The 17,170-nt window shown below is 41.9% G+C and overlaps 1 protein-coding gene across 1 annotated transcript in view; it reads right to left on the bottom strand.

Annotated features, from left to right (window-relative positions):
• The window catches only part of TMEM169 (transmembrane protein 169), a 55,701-nt gene extending 39,169 nt beyond the window's left edge, over window positions 1-16,532 (bottom strand). Inside the window, exon 1 of the mRNA XM_069227049.1 lies at window positions 16,144-16,532. The gene's annotated coding sequence lies outside the window, so the exon portion shown is untranslated. The remainder of the gene's footprint in view (window positions 1-16,143) is intronic.
• Window positions 16,533-17,170: the final 638 nt, after the last annotated feature.

Here is a 17,170-nt window from a genome sequence, read left to right as displayed (position 1 = left end):
TGAAAGGTAATATCTGCCCCTTCTTCTAACTAATGAACAATAAAGTCTCTCAATTTTTTCAAATCAAGCTAAGAATTACCTTTGTTTTTCATTGTCCTAACACACGAGACTAAAGTATGCAACAATTCACAAACATGTTAAGAGAAGTAGTTGAGTGTTGTAGCCTTCTGCCATGATGTCAAGACTGGAAACAGGGCTTGGCTTAGAGGAAGAACTGACCTTTCACTGGAATGGTTATTGGTTCACGTTCCGTTATTGACCGCTGTTGCTCTCACAAGATATGGTAATACACTGTGTAACTTGTACAATGTGCCGCAACATATTTACGTCAACTGCTAAGTTGGAAAAATGAAGTACTATGGTGCCAATACAATTTTCTTTTCATTTGATAAAGATTTGCATTACTAGAACCACTATCATCTGAACTTTATAAAACCAGTGCAATGGATATCAAAGCACATCATCATGTATTAACAAGTCACAGATTCTTTGACATTTTGTCACAAGGCTCTTAGGGACAGATTTAGTAAAGCGGTTGCAAACTGTGCACCAACGTTTTGCGACCTTGTAGTGAAAATAATTATGTTTGGGCACTGACTTTGTGTTTCACCACTGCGAATATTAGTTGTTCAATGTTCACCAGTAGCACATTACATTTTGTATTCAGTTTAGCTGCCTATTGGCTTTAACGTGGCGTTAGACATTGCAGTTGAGACATTGCAGATGAACTGTGTTTTTCCACATGATAAACCAAGCTTGTGTTTTTCGTATTTTCTCTCACCGAACACTAGCATGATAAGGAAGCGCATATTTTGTGTTTTTCTCTAGTGCAGCCTTGGGAAAGACAGCCTTGAAAACTTGGCCAACTTTCAACGCTTGTTTTCTTCCAACTCTGACCACAGTAGCCAGCATGTTTTGACTATTAGAGGGAAGGGCCTTTCAGCAAGCTTTTTCATTAATTAATCTATAAAAGGTGTCCCTGGGCAGCAGCGAGGGGGATTTTCAGAGACTTCAGTCAGGAGTGAACATCAGCTGCCTGACCTGTCCCGTAAAGGTGGAAAATCTCTTTCTCGCAGTTGAACAGGACTCATCAACTTGCCGGCATGAGAAATATGACGAGCAGTGACAGGTCCTACGGTGAGGAATTTTGACTTTTATTCTTTGCTTTGAAGTTATGCTATAATATAATCACATATATTTGCTGTGTACATTGCAATTGAGAATCACTTTGATATATTTTCCTTTCATTGCTGTGACAATTTTTAAACGTGTGCCTCTAACCTCCTAATCTCCTCTCTCAGGAACCTCGTGGTGAAGTAATAATAAATGTCTTCTTTAAACTAAGAAGTGCATTCCAGAGATTGCTGTCAGCTCGGTCATTAGTGAAAGCAAAACAGACCTGTAACTTGTTCTGTGAATGGACCTATGTACAAATGCCCAGGTCGCCAAATAAGGAATCAGATTGGGTTGCAAAATGGCCTGACGAATGAATACTAATTAGGCAGGTCGCGAATCCTGACTCTCTCTGATTGCCTACAACAGGAAGGATGGTGGCCTGCAAGGCTCAACAGACCATTATGTCTTTCTTTGCATTTTAAAAATTGAAAATATTTTTTAAAGCAGTCTGATATTCTCCAATGAAATAGGTCTTAAAAAGGTTTCCAGTCGAAATTCAGGTTGCAAACCACTGGTACATCAGAGTACAAACTGCAGTTTGGAAGGGACGCCACAGGCAAGCTCTTACAAACTGTAGATCGTAGTCCATTTCTAGATCGCATAGATAAAACATACACAAATAACTACTAAAGTGACTATTCACAACTTGAAGCTTTTACAACTGAAAACCGACTTGACATACAGAAATAATTTTCCAAATCGTTAAATGGGTTTCGTAAATCCAAAAATGCTTGTGAACCAAATGACTGTGACTGTTAAAACTTTAGTACATCTTGGCCTTTGTAAAAAAGGAGTTTGAAATAATTGCAAAAGAATTAAAAAACAAAAGAAATTCTACCAATGTAGACCAAAATTAAGAAGGAGCAAGGCTTCTCCCCCCCCTATAATGTTATGTGCAATTAAAATCAAATCAAAATAAAATTGAAAATATATAGACCTCCTGGGATTTGAACTGTGGGCCATGAGGTGAAACACAGATCCCTGGAGCGGATGCATTAGTCCATCAGGACACCAGATGAATAAAGTACACTACCATGGCTTCTGGATGGTTGGCAAAAAAGGAAGGTTCTTTCTCTAACTCCTTGGACAATAAGGACTCTGAGTTTCCTATTTCCAGTTGTTCAAAGGTGATAAAGTCCTTGACAATTGGGTTACAACTGGTTCATTTTTAGGGGAAAGAACACAGACACAGAAGCCTGGTTAGCAGGCTTCAGTGCACTGTCAGAGTCAAAAAACCATCACCCAGTAGTTCACACGAGGGCAACAGATGGAGGGATGCCTGCAAAGAGATGTCCACTTTCGAACAGATGGGCCTACCAAAACACTTCAATTTTCAACAAAATAACAGAAATAGTGGTGTTAACATGAATAACAGCAGTGGGGAGGGGGCTGCTGGTTTTTTTGCTGGAACTTCCACACTCTGTAATTTCAATCTCTTGGTCCACAAACCAAGTGACAGGAAATTCAATATGGAGAAACTATGGCAAAGGCGTGGACTAAAGCTCCTCTGCCTTCGTTGCAGAGATACGATATGAAGTGCAGTCAATTATATGATGGCACAGGTTGGCTTAGCTCTAGCATCCACCTTCTTTTGTCCCAGAGTACCATTCTGTTTGAGTTCTTGGAGATCACCATGCTTATATCCCACACTGATTTTAAACAAGGTGACCAGTTGTAGTGTCAACAGAATGGTACTGGAAAGACTTCTTTCCCGACCACAGTTATAATTCCTCTTCTTTGGGGGAGACACAAGATATGTTAAAAGCATGAAATAATACCCAAGTCTATAAGTACAGCTGATGATGTATTCTTAAACAGCAGCAATGTGGTTCTAAAACAAAGATATCTGTTGACCGTGGGATGGAGAAAGTGAAGAATCACCAGAAAGAAAACAGGTTTGTCTGCAACGAAGGCGTGTTTAACATATTCATCACTGGGGAAAAAGACGTATCAGAATTCAAATAGACACTGCAGAGTATCTAGATTGTGGAAGTAAAGACAACTCTCACAATTATTTGTTGTTGCCTTATTTATGCAAACAGACTGATGAGATTGGCTTTGTTGTGTTTTTCAGTCTTATTGCCTATGTATCCCTGTTCTACTTCATGCAAACTTTCACATTTTCAGTACTTTTTCCTAGTACATCCTATTCTCAGTACATCTAAAACTCAATTCTCAGTACATCCATAATGCACTCTGAGAGATTTTAATGGAACCAATTATTTATTTGGACAAACCTGTGTTGTATTACACCTATATATGAAAGGGCCTTCACCTGGATTAGCTGATCATCTTCTCTAAATAAGGGACAGAGGCGTGACCTCTAACTTGAATACCACTGCACTGGACTGCACAATAATTAATGAGGGATCAAAATTATGTATCCTGCTGCAGACTTCGATGAGCATGATGAGACAATGTACTAATCCCAGCTGATGCTGAATGAAGCTCTCCTTTAGTGGTATGGCAATATCTGACAACAAACATTACAGGATCAACTTTTTTGGCTAATGTTAAGTATTTGTAACTCAGTGCATCAGGTAACTTGATATAGAGAAGCCATGCCTTTCAACTTTTAAGTGTAAATAAGTCAATGACTAAAAGTAATTTTAATTTAAACACAAATAAAATCAAATTTAAATCTATACTGTGGTAGATCCTACCATGCTTGAATATTTCACGAATTCTCTCTCAGAACTGCCTGCACAATCTTCAGCTACCTAGCGATATACTTTTTCTTTAATAAAACATTTTAGTATATTTTTTTTGTGTTTAATGCAGAAGGTTGCATCACTGTGATGGCAACAATATAACATAGGCGCTTCTTCCTCAATGTTCAATAGCTCTCTCTTCCTTACCCTCCCTCTGCATCTCTTACCCAGGCTTTTCCCTACCACTATGAGTATCTCAGTCTCTCCAGTTCCGACCAGGTGCATTCACCCTGTGTATGTCCAAATTTCCATGTATAGTGTCTTGGCTTGTGATTCCCCCGACTCTACAGCAATACCCCGATAATCTGCCCATCTCTTCCAGATTTTTACACACTTTTGGGGACAGCTCCTGGCCTCATATATTGTTTTCTCTCTGCTCATGTACCAGTCAAACCCCCTGTGCCATTCCTCGATGGAGCGGGGATCACTATACATCCATCAATGAGTTATATCTCTCTTAGCCACTGTCAAGACCAGCCTTAGCAGTGTCAGCGTGAGCTGATCTTCTTCGAGGTCTGTAGGGATATGCCAGAGGACCAGTTTTGGGTCCTGAGGCATGCTGCAACCCAGTACTGTCCCAGGCATGAAAGCACCTTCCTCCAGTACGGTTCGAGCCTAACACCGCCCCATAACGTGTTTAGTAATCCGTGCTCCTGTGGACGGGCTCCTTTCTTTAAAAATAAATATTTTTCTATAAACACCTAATCCCATTGCAGCTTACTCAACTCGTTTCCTTGATACATTACGGCTCTATCATTAAGACCGGAGCTCCTTCACTGATAACCAGTCACCTCTGCAAACATGCCAACCCTCCCGATTCATGTGGGTGAATACTGATTTCAATGGTAGTCTCCACCTCCCAATTCCTGCATGCAAAAACCCAATTCAGATATCCGAATCATGATCTGCTGGAAACCAGGCAGCTTGAGCTCGGAAATATATATCCTGAGTCAGAACGCTTTGCCCTTAATTTTTGGATGGAGTGATCAGAGAGTGTGACAGGCCTCTACATTTAATTTTTGACAGTTTTACATAGCACATGCAAAAAAAACAAGCATTTGCATGCAGTGGGTCTCGCGTTTGCTTGAGTTAGAGCTATTAGCATTGCAAATTCCTAACTGGACTCTTCTTGCCATTTAAATTGAAAATTAAAAGTAAAACAGTTGACATAAGCGAGCCCATTCAAAGTGCCACGGCCGCCATGAGTGCGAAGGAGAGACACAAAAAGAAAAAGAAGTTTGCTTACAGTCAAACGTATCAGCAAATGTGCAATTATCCATGTAACAGGGTCAGTCTGCAAGGTGGTAACAAAACATCCCCAAGGAGGGGCAAACATAAAGCATTTACCAACGATAACAAAGGATTTTTTTAAAGCAAGCCCAGGAACGAGTGAAAGTGATGGGCGTGCGGTGGGCGTGGTTAAAAGCCCATAGAGAGATTACAACAGGTCAAATCGCTTGCGTGCGCAACCTAAAAAGGGGGGGGGGGGATTCAGAACTCTGTTTTTGTTTGCGCTATGTTATTAGACTGCAAAAATGTTTTGCTGATTGTCCATCACCATACATGACAATACACCGATTCAGACAGATTGTCTCTGCTTCAGTCCAAGTCAATGAAGAAATTCCTTTCTCTTGACTATTTTTTTTAAATCTCCCACTTGCCTGCTCTAACATGTTGGTATGTATGCCTCTGGTTGGGAGGGAAGGAGTCCAGGTTTTGGAGCTGGAAAACAATTCATAGTTAACAGGTTCTAAGCTGTTCAGTCTGATATTCTTATGTACGTTATTTTATTCTTCAGGTGAAATTGGTACTTTTTCCAGAAATGTTTGCAGCCAATGTACAGAATTTGAGTAGTTGACAGGTGGTGACCCAAAAGCCAACTTAATTTACAGGGGCTCCGAACTTTCATGCACACTTGACGTCTCCTTCAGTACACTGTTTTCATCTGGTTTTCTGGTAGCACATCTCAGCAGAACAGACAAACTTTTCAACTCTCTTATAGATCAGTAGAACAGACAAATGTTCAATGCCCCTACGGTCAATGAAACCAGAAGCACTGATCCAAGGAGGGAGTGGCACAGAGAAGTGAACATTAGGCTACCCAGTGAGCATGTTTTAACTCAAGAAGCTTTAAATGGTGCATTAGAAACACCGCACACTCACTGAGAGAAGGAAAGCGCTGTACTGTGGGCGCTGAATTATTAAGCAAGGCGGTCTGAAGAAGGGTGGTTTGTAGAGAAATCTGACATAAATTTAAGGATCGATTAAGAAGAGGGACCCGGTGGGTTTGAGCTAAATTTTAAGGTGCGCTTAGGTACAGGAACAGAACATAAAGAAATGGCCAGACACTTTTACAAAATCCACAAAATGCAATTTGATGTGACAGACTGGCTGATAAAGGTACCCGCGCCTGAAGTGTGTTTATTAGCTGTATATCTTTTTAATTAATGGGACTCTACTAGCAAGCCGAGTTTATAATCTAGCTCAAATCTAGGGCAGTGGTTGATAAAAATACTGCCTTAAAGTGATCCTTATCCCAAGATCAGGCTGCAAGAGCAACCCCCACTCTTGCAGAGATAGGCCAGGTGTAGAGCCGAGGGCTTGTGTCTTGGTCATTAATATGCGTTGCCTCCCAAGAACCCTTTCGCTACAGAAATTATTGCTTGCTGGTGTCAGCAGGTTCTGACAAGTCCTCCTACTGCACACACTGGAGCGTCTTTGACTTCTAATGGCCTTGAGAACATGCGCATGTCCATGAGCTGAATTCAAGATCACCCCTGAGTTAGCGGTGTTAATGAAATGCATACTTCACTGCAAACGTAAGTCATAGACATTGGAGTAGAGAGGTTGGCATTGATGCTATTGGCTATTTCTGCTGCTTATCTGTGTTGGCACGTCCCTGTGGCAATCCACAGTTGAATGAGTAGTGAATTTTCTATTAGGAAAAAGTAAAAATTGTTTGAGGCCCACTCCAGGAATGTATCTTCAGCCATTATACCCAAGATTCTATGTGGTGATTACCTGGGAAGGATCCATGTTATGAAGAAATGTTACATTTACGAATGTAAATGCCTGATGACAAAACTATCTGAAAGAACACACTTGAGGATACTGGGACAGGGAACACTTGACTCTGCAGTTGCAAAAAAAGTGAATTTAAGAGTTCTGAGGATGCCTTATAATTTCAACTATTTATTGACAAGTCGCTTATATAATTTTCTGTATTGAGGAAGTAACAAACTCATTGTATAGGTTGTGTGGCCCATGTTGGGAGACTTGTAGCAAGACCACAAACTGTATCGGAATTGGCAAATTTGTGGAAAGATTACTAATTGTGTAAAAAGTGAAAAATATACCATATCTACTATAATACAGTCTTTATTTGATTACTGCAGTGGTTCCTGAGTTGTTTTTCAGGTCTTTTTAGTGCTTTTAGCTCAGTACAGCAGGGTACAGTTGGGTCAACAAGAAGATGACTACCGCGACTGAGCATTCATCGAGGATATAGATATGTCTCCATATCATATCACCATATCCCAGCGGATCTTTGAGCATGTACAGAATAGTACAGCAGTCACAGTACCACTGAATACCCAACGCATGTGGAGAAGATCAGTGGCATCTTTCCAAGAAAACTTTGGGTACTTCCAGTCGCACACTATAAAAGCAGCTCATTTATGTTGCTGTGTGCTCCTCAACCTGTCTCTTGTCATCCTTTGATTGATTCTAATTATCGGAGATGAATTCTAAATCCAGCAACTCCACAATATTCACCCATCTTTGTTCCCAATCCAGTTGCTGTCTGTGATCAAGTGTTTTTCATTATGTTACACGTGTTCTTTTTCCTTGCTGGTATGTAGTAAGACTCGTCCTGATATGCTAATGACTAATGAACTGTTGACACAAGGAGTGATCTTTTCTTCAAAAAAGCTTAGCTGGCCACCCTAAACTGAAGATCATGGTGCATTCTCATTATGAGCTCAGGGATGTAGAATTTCTATTGCCCGACACCCTGTTAGGGGTCAAGGATAACTAGCTTTCATGTTTATTTTGTCCACTGGACAAGTAGGCCCAACATGCTGCGGCACAAAACCTTTGGCCGACTATTTCAGAGGTGTAAGGAAGCCCCCACTTTAACAGCTTCAGATGGGCTGCCACTAGGCCACGTGGGATGGTGAATTACTTGTTTAAAAGCCTTCTCTACCTGCAGATATGCAGAGAACATGCTTATAAAAATCACTGTTGGGGAATACATAAAAGAGGGTTTTAGGTCATGGGCTGGCATGCACAGAGGAGAAAATAGAAAGAAAAATAAGTGAAATAGCAGAAAAAAGAGAGTTGCATGAATAGAATAAATTAGCATAAGAGCAACAGGTAAGAAAGAAATAGTAAGGATGAGGGAAAAAGATGGGTTGCTAGGAAAGGCAAAGAAAAGGAGGAGGAAGGAAAGGTCACAGGAAGGAAGGAAACATGAGAGGAAAGAAGGAAAGAAAGGTAGGGTGGAAGAGGGAGAATGGATGGAAAGGTGAAAGGATTGGTAGATGGATGAGTAACAGGTTGGATGAAGGAATGAATGGCGGGATAGAAGAAAGGATGAATGAATAAATGGAGAAAGGTGAACTCATTACTGGGTTAAAAGACAGATGGATGGATCATGAATAAATTGAAGGTGGCTGAAAGGATGGCCGTGGAGAGGATTGATGTATAGACGCTGGGAATGCGTGTATGCTAAGGTGAAGAGATGGACAGATGGATGGGTGATTAGATGAAGGGTCAATAGATGAATGCATAGGTGGATCATGGAAGGAAGATAAAGGGTGGAAGAAAGTCTTGTAAAGAAGGTCGTGATTGCCTGGTTTGTGTGCTCATTTGGATTAGAGGCATTTTTAAGTGGGAGGTATTTTCAATATCTGGCTACTCCCTTGGATTAGGATAAGTATGTGTGCATGCATATATATATGTTCAGAAATGTATATTTTGTTCATTACTGAAAAGCATTTACTCTTTATGCAAGCACTCTAAGAACATACAATGAACCTTAAGCTTGGCTTGCATTACTGAGAGCAGTCCAATATAAAACGAATAGGCTTTTGCAAAGTTTAACAATTTGTGGCTATTTATAATATTCCTAGAATGGTTCTTGTTTATAAGCAAATAGATGCATAAGAACAGAAGCAAGATTGGTGATTGTTAAAAAAGTACCAAATACTATTAATATTTTGGAAAAAAGGTGAATGTTATAGACAGTTTTACCAAACAAATGTGCAATTGTTAAGAAAAATTAAAATACAGTTTCTCTTAAGGCATCATGTCATAATAAAACATGTTTTATATACATCTGTGTTTTAGAAAATAATAATGCTAAATCAGTCTAAAACCATGAACAGCATCATCATAGGGAACATGTAAAAAACACAAATAAATTAGGGGCCTTGTCCTTAATAAAAGTCACACATGTGCATGCAGTTCTATTACAGATTTAGGTCTAGAAGTCATACTCCTATTAAACTGCTTGTTCGCATGAGGAAAAATACAAGGGCATACCGACTCTAGGCAAAATCTGCAGAGCAAAGCAAATTTACTTGCTAAACGTTTTGAAATTTTTCTTCAGAGGAAAATATGTTCCATTCAAGTGGAAATTGCTTTCTCTACACCTCCACCTTTTTATTTGAGGTGGATCCTGTCCCCTTCTGTAAAAACAAAAAAACAAACATTTCTTACCCAAGCTCTTGTCAGGAGTAAATTTCCATGTTTTCACTGTAGGAATGGGTTTGAGAGATAAGTACCCTTTAACATGGAAGTTTGTGACTGAGGCAAACTCTCAGCCCTGGAACTACAAATTGCTTTCTACTTCCGGCCTCTGTAAGATGTGTACCCACATCTTTATGCAAGAAAATCCTTAAAAGAAAGCAAAACCAAGTATTGCACGTTTACGCCAAACTCACATGCGTAAATGGCTTTTAAAATCCGGCCCATAACACTTTGACTCCACAGGACATTGCAGAGTCCATTAACCAGTCTTCGGCCTAGCGCTTGGTTTATGCTCAGAATTATGGCAAGCAAGGGGACACAGTGAAATTAAGTGGCTTGCCCAAGAATTACCCAATGTGGTCAAGTGGACAAAGTCGGTCTGCGAGAAGCCATATTGATCCTCCATTAGCAATGAAGGCAGGGGAGGGATGGCAAATATAATTTGGGTTTATTTACAGCTGAGTGAATGCTTGGAAGTAAACACTTCTCTGAGCAGCTCACAAGATGCCTACTAAGAAACTAAAGTAAGAGATGGAATAGTGGTACAATGAGAACACTGATATATCCTGAGCTGGTCTTGGATAGGAACTCTGCACAGCGGGCTGGCAGGATCAGAGCTCTGTCGCAATCAGAAAGCTCACCTAAACAGACCCCAATCACAAACCAAGCTAGTCACACTTAAAAGATTTGATGTAAATAGAAAACTGGTATTTATAGAGTTTGGTGTAGTCTCCAGACAAATTATGAGAGGGTATCGTCAGAGCTCAGATGTAAGAATGCGGCTATAATTTGTCACCTCACTGCATGGCACCCAAAGGGATAAGTGATATTTGTATCCAGGACAAGTACATTTCTGAAGCATCATGTCCCTTGGACAAGTAGATATTTGATAACATCCCCCACTTTTGTGTGCTGCAAATACCGTCATCCAGGCAAAGAAAAGTCAGAGGCTGACAACACCTCCAAAAGCACTCTTCAAAACCATCGGAGAGCTGGCAATCATCATGGACATCATGAAGAAGCAAGATCCAGATGCAGGTCTGGTAAACTACTAGCTGGGTTACCCTGTGTTGTCCCGTCCCTTGATGTGCTATCTTTTCCCACTTCTCCTACCACGAGACCAAACTTAGTCAATACCAATTAGAATTGCATTCTGGCCACGGCACAGAAACCACAATCTTGAGCATCGAGAAAGAGCTGCTCTCGTCCAGTGACACACCATTCCTTTTTGATCTGTTTATGAATATGCCACATGCCAGGTGATGGATGAAATGCTTCAATTAATGTCACATTAGACAATATCTTTCATCAAACTTAAGAAGGAAACAATAGAAGAGCCTGGAAGTAATTTCAAAATATTTCTGTTCACTGATACCATCTTCTACCCTTATTGACTATGAACGGGTGAGGAGGACTGCAGGTTTGAGCCTATGACCAACACTATTCAACCTGTTTATAGCGCCGGACGCATCTCATTGGCACCTGCCAACTCATCTCCTGGATGTAAATGAAGCCAGTACACCTGAAATTAGTACATGGTGTCAGAGGCCAACTACTTTACTGTTACACACCCATTCTGCTGAGGTGGTTTCTGTGTTGCAGCCCGAGAAGTTTACCTACTGTGATAACTACTGTACCTTGCTAATTAGGTTACTAAAACCTAATGTAACGCACAGTCTGTCTCATCCATACCTAGTGGCTGTCACTGCACCCTTTAAGGAAAGGACTGAGATCTTACTCCTAGGTCCACCATATCTGTCCTCTCTCTTGTTTTGCTGGCCGACTTCCTTAAGCATCACTTGGCTATTTGGGAGCCACCCTCACTCTTTCATTGATGCTGGAGGTCAATTGTATTGCAAAGCGTGGTTTGGTACTGAATTGTTTCCTATTGTTCTTGCAGCAAGGGCAATATTAACCCGCCTAGATTGTTGCAACAGTGGCTGTGTGGAGCTCCCAGCAGAGGGCACAAAGTATTGCCACATGATTAATGTTTGACTTTAATTCTTTCACACATGAGACTATAAAAATAAAGTGCCAGATCTGGTTAGCGACAACTTAAAAACCCCAGTCCCTGATGGCTGGAGCTCTTCACAGCCTGGAACCAGGCCACCTATCTTCAGTGTTCCTACTCCGTCAGTCGCAAAGGACACCTACGGTTGACATTCCTGAATCTGCTGTCCCTTCATAACATGGCATGCAAAGGTTTTAGGGGGTGATCGGAATGCACCCAAGGCGTCACGCTGTGGGACTCTCTTCCACGTCCCCTCAGCCTGGAACCAGACCTTAGAAAGATCTGAACAGCTTGACAATACACCTGCTATGCTCTGACAACCAACGTCAAAATCACCTGGGCTACAATTTCAGACCTGGCTATAGGGCTTCAATGAACTCTGTAATGATTACTATTGATGGCACCCGCCGGCATCAACAATTCAATCCCTGGCTTCAGCTGCTGGCGCAAACGGAACTGCCTCACCGGGGTGAGAGCGCTTTACAAAACTTTTAAATCACTAATTTAAAAAAAACATAACTACGATCAAATCGGGTCTAACAGTAGGATTCCATTTACTTAAATACAACCTTTCACATTTAAGTTATAGAGCGTGGATATGTGAGTGTGGGTACGTATGTGTATAAATGTATTCACTTATGCTTTTTTATATAGCATGGACCTTACCTGAAGGCACTAGAGCCCTTTACAATAGAAATGGATCATTACAGAAGGTACCTGTTTACATAATCCGAAAATATTTATAAATAAATTAGAGTATATGAGCACATCATTACATAAGGCATGAAATTACATCATACAGAAAACCATGAACATTGGAGTATAATGTATGTTGCAACAGTCATAAAATGCATGCAACAAGATGTCGACTGGTGCCACTCCAAGATGGAGTCTAATGAAATGAAAGTAGTGCACTAAATCTCAGGGCCGAGACTGAACCACAGAGGTCAAATCAGGTAAGGAGAGGTTAGCAAAAATGTCTTTGAAAAAGAAGGGCGTTCAGCTCGGAGTAAGGAGTTCCATATTCTGAGCACACTTCTTGAGAAGCATTGAGCCATAAGTCATTCCTTCTTAAAGGTCGGTGGTGCTAGCAGCAGTGTTTTTGCATTTGGCAATGGTCTAGTTCCCCCAGATAGCTTAGGTTTGTCAGTGTGGCAAGGTGGAGTGTTTATGGGTAGAGTCTCACAAGTGATGCAAAGCTGTCATGGGAAGCCAGCAGGGTGTAACCAGCATCGGTTAAATGTGGTCATCCATTTGGCCCCAGAGATGAAACATGCTGCTTAATGTAGGATTGATTTAGGAGCTTTGAGCTGAGTCTTGGGGAGACCAGTTAAGAGAGCGCGACAGTGGCCGATTCTGCAAAGCACCAGTGATTGAACAAGAGTTTTCAGAACTTGCTCTGGAATGAAACAGCGAATTCCCCAGGGAAGACGCAAGTGATATTTCACATTTCTGGCCATAGTGTTGATTTGTGAATGTAAGGTGAGCCTTTTATCAAGGATGATTCCGGAGATTTGAGTGCGCTTACAAGGATGTTGAGTGTGTCTATCCTGGATTGTACCGGAAGAGGTGATTTTGCTGAGAAAATGAGGAGTAAAACAGATTTAATTTATTTACATGAGGGGTGCCTTTGGGTCATATCAAGAACTAAGACACGTAAGTTGTGAAGGCCAACAAAATAGCATCGTGAGCTAAGCACCTACTATTAGAACTGTACAACCTGAAAGCCAAAACATAGCTTAGAATCTCAGCTATTCCACTATGTTTTTCATCATTCATATGTTGATACAACGCAGCTAAAATAATAAGAACACATTCAATTTGCAGTGCTTTAGAGTGCTGCGAGTGCTACAAAAATACTACAGTACATTGTTTTTGCCTGCACAGCTCCTACGCTGTGCTTGTGAAATCTATTGTATTTAATTTAAATCTTAAAAGGGTCTACATCCTGCCCTTGCTTTTCATTGGTTCCTGTGCTTGCCACTTACTTTTCCTCCATTCCTATTGGTTCTAGCATGCTGTTTTCTATTGTTCCTTGTGTGTTTTAGTGTCTCGGGGACCAAGTACTCATTCTCATCCAATTTGGTGGGTGGAACTTCTTTTATTCGGTTTCATCTGCACCGTGTTTTTTGTTTACTTTACTTACGTGTTCCTAATCTCTCATTGGCTGCACGCATTTCAAGAGAGCTTGTAGTTTGCATGTTTTTTTTAAAACAGAAATGTACACACTGTATGCACAAATTAGCCACCTTTGGCCGCTTCTGCTTGAAAAGGACTGAATTAGATACAGAGTGAAGATGCATGATTTTAAAATTTTATTTCTATAGCGTGTCATACACCATTGTGAGGTGCAGTATAGGCAGGTAGCACGCTACAGTTTGGGGGACTGCTTGATTGGAAGGGAGTTGTACGTGCAATGAGGCCTGCGTGGGAAATACTTGTGTCGTGTGTGAGTGACCAAGGTGGTGCTCTCGTCTTCCCATGGGTCACTTGTTTATGACGAGTGAGAAATACAGCGTGCACAGTTTAATGAGTTGCTCTGGAGGTCCCATGTGGAATTTTTGGTGGCTATCAAGCCTTCAACTCATAGCTTTTACTGGGTTCTGCAAGTCCCTAAATATTATAGGGTCTACATCATAGTCAGTGCACAAGGTCTGATGTCATTTTCTCAGATACTAAGCATGTCACCAATCTAACTCCTGTTTTAACGCAATGCAAAGTGAACGTATTACATAACGCTCTTATGTCATATAGTCACATAGCACAAATGGATATGGTTATATATCTGGTTACCTCCAGTTTCAAGTGTTAGACCTTAGTACTGAAGCCATTTAAACAAAACATCAGTGGGTTAAGCACTTACTGCTGACATCTTGGTGCCAGGTGGGTCACAAGGCTCAGAGCCTGCCATTGTCATCTCAGTCATTGAGCTTTACGAGGACACTGAGAGTACCAGCTTAGATTGAACTGCGGAGATTTTAACCTTACGCCTCCCTACTGGTGTTACCGACACCATATAAACTTGTGTTTTGTAACGTAAGCCTTTGTTAACACCTGAGACCTGTCTCAAAACTGATACACTTTCCTCTACCACTCCTACCAAGGTTGAAAGGTTGCAACAAAAAATGCTCTCAGCATGCTTGGTCGCCGCATGTTTTTATTCCTTTGTCCTCCACCCTTTACCTAATCTCCCCCACATTATATTACCACCAGTTACTGCACAATATATTGGCTTTCTCAATAAAGAAGTCACCACACTTTTGTGGAGTTTCAGTAAATTCTATTGCACAACTGCTTACCAAACTAAAACGTATAACAACAAAAAATTTATATTAATCACTATTAATCACATAGGCGAGACCTATTGCATTTACCAATGCTTGTTGCAACTGTAAGAAGCAAAGAGAAGTAATTTGACATACTCCTGAGAATTTCACTGCTGAGTTTACCCGGGCATTCTAATCTCGGCAGTGTGGCTTCGCCTCTCGGTAGCCAGAAGGCGATGAAATTGGTACAATTTTTGAGTGGGCAGTATAATTGGCACACAAATGTTCTACTGCACGATAAAAAACAGTCTTTACAAATGAAAAATGAGTACCCACTTTAATAAATAATCTGATCAAAATGATATTTTGTATACTTTAACACAAATGACATGGAACGAGGGGTTATTTTCAAAGCCTGCCTCATCTTGCAGAAAACTCAGAAGGCATCCAAGCTTGCTGCAAAATGGGAAGAATGACTCCAGAAATAGACGAGGCCATGGGGCGAGCAGGAGGGAGGAAGCCGAGGGGGTGGGCTGGCGTGTAGGAAAAAATACCCCTTCCTGTTACTGGCAGCTGCTGGGTGGGTCTGTGACAGGCACAGCGGTCCTGATTAATATAGCTGCATAGCGTGCCCATTCACCATCCACAGAGCCTTTCCGCCCCAGGCTCAGCCATCAAAGGGGACATCTGATGGCTGCATCCGGGGGTGGGGGGCGACAAACAGGATGGAACACTGACACCACTGCGACAAACGGTATAGGTGCCAGGAAAGACAGAAATTGTGTTTTTTTTTCTTTTTCCATAATCAATATGTTTTGCATTTAATCTAGCACTCGTCATAGAATAAAACGTGAATGACATTATAAATGCAACTGATATCCGTGCAGGCAGAAAATCATCTGTTTGCGGCTTCCTGAAACAGAACAAAAATAATCTATTTCCCAGGCAGCGCGGCTGGGAAATATCCCAGCCTGGCCACCATCCAGAACACCAGCATCCGTGATGCTTTTAGATGCAGCCGGTTTTTAATCAAGGGCATGCCAGATGTTTAAAAAGACACATTCACAAACAAAAAAACAAGCTTCAACCTTGCACGTTCCGATCCCACGCCCTGTTTTATCCTTAAAGATCACAGCTTGAGCCACAATCAGCTGTTTTTCCCTGGCATGTGAATAATGCACAGGATCATCAGCAGGATGAGACATTGCATGGGATGCATAGCGCCTACCTGCAGCTGGTGCCCGCTAGACCCCGAGCGGAGGCGCCGCTGCTGGTGCTGCGCCCACCCTGCCCGGGCTGCGGCCGCCACCGCCTACGGACGCCGGCTCCATCCCTGCCCCGCTCCGCTGCTCATCTCCCTGCACAAAGAGCCAGCCTGGGACGGCCACGCCCCCTCGCCGGGGAGGCCGAGGCTTGCACGTTACGTCACTGCCCCGGCTCAGATCGAGGCTCCCCGCTGCACGAGGGCTGGGCGACCCACCCTTGAGTCACTGCCACATAGTGCTGCGAGGGGAAGCCGCTGACCATGCGCCTTAAGAGCACATCCCTAAGGTGGCGTTCCAGCTGGCCAGGTGCACTCTTAGACACAGGTTGCCACAAGCCGGAAAAAAGACTGGTGAATTGTACAAGTTAAGTAGAAACAGGAACTTGAATCAGGGCCACTGGAACTATGCAGAATAAGTAGGGTGACCAGAATTTTAAAGCCTAAAATAGGGCTACAATTTTACTTCAACCAAGGGCACAGAATGACAGAGGTCATCAGCATAGGATTACATCATTACTGCTTTCTGATAACACCTCTAACGTCTCTGCTTTGGAAAACAAAACAAAAAATAACCTCCCACCGTTTTTAGGAAATATTCTGTAAGCTAAATTTCCCGAAATCTGCCTGAACAGCTGGTGAAAAACCGGGACTGTTACTGCAAATCCAGGATGCCTGGTGACCCTAAAAATAACTAAAACTAAATTATGCCAGAAGAAAGGGCAATGTATGCAGTCCATTGTACTTAGAGTGAGCAGACGTCCCGGCTTTTCTCGGACAGTCCCTGTTTTTAGGGTCGAGCCTGCGTTGCATGCGCTCGCGCACGCATATCGCAGCAAGATGCTTTTGTATTTAGAAAAGGGCTCGGAGCCCTGTCAACTTCACGTCAGTGTTTTTTATTGGTTCGTGGGCTTGCCTAATAAAATATGCTTGCTTTCATTAGTCGAAGGCACGCATACGTCATGCCTTTTCCGGTGGCTAGCCCTCCTCGAGC

This window comes from Pleurodeles waltl, chromosome 3_2, assembly GCF_031143425.1.
Source record: "Pleurodeles waltl isolate 20211129_DDA chromosome 3_2, aPleWal1.hap1.20221129, whole genome shotgun sequence".
NCBI classification, from domain to species: domain Eukaryota; kingdom Metazoa; phylum Chordata; class Amphibia; order Caudata; family Salamandridae; genus Pleurodeles; species Pleurodeles waltl.
This window is presented reverse-complemented; position numbering and strand designations above follow the sequence as displayed.